At 46.4% G+C, this 489-nt stretch overlaps 1 pseudogene; it reads right to left on the bottom strand.

Annotated features, from left to right (window-relative positions):
* LOC105003917 overlaps window positions 1–489 on the bottom strand; it is a 1,256-nt pseudogene that overhangs the window by 147 nt on the left and 620 nt on the right.

Below are 489 nucleotides of genomic sequence, written 5' to 3'. Positions count from 1 at the left end.
CCAGTCACCTTGACTTGGCCTTCATAAATTTTGTCCATACCAAACCTATTAAGAAGTCTGTGGGCCAGCAGCGCGGGCCAGCAGCAGGCCAGTACAGTATGCTGTAGCATAATTTGTCAGGCCAACCTTCACACCGTATTTTGGGAGTTGGTGAGCATAAGCTGCATAAGCTATCATATCTCCTTCTATATGGGCATAAGCCATCTGACAAATGATTTCTCTGTTCATTACACGAACAATCATTCTGTATTTAGGTGTGTTGGACTTATTTTTATCTTGGATTACCAATCGTTTCCGAGCATAGTAGTCAGTTTTGCCCTCTCACCTTCTTCTGAATTTCACTTGGTATCTCTTGAAGTAGGCCTTGTTCTTGACACTTTAACAAACCTCATCCTGCGGAACAGAACCAGACTCCGCGGAACGGAACAAGACTCCGCGGCTTGCAACAGACTCCGCGGCTTGCCAAGAGCTGCAGAACCAGCACGGCTC

The sequence above is a fragment of the Bison bison genome, unplaced genomic scaffold (genome assembly GCF_000754665.1).
Source record: "Bison bison bison isolate TAMUID 2011002044 unplaced genomic scaffold, Bison_UMD1.0 scf7180017857779, whole genome shotgun sequence".
NCBI classification, from domain to species: domain Eukaryota; kingdom Metazoa; phylum Chordata; class Mammalia; order Artiodactyla; family Bovidae; genus Bison; species Bison bison.
Note: the sequence above shows the minus strand (reverse complement) of the source record. Positions and strands in the feature narration are given on the sequence as shown.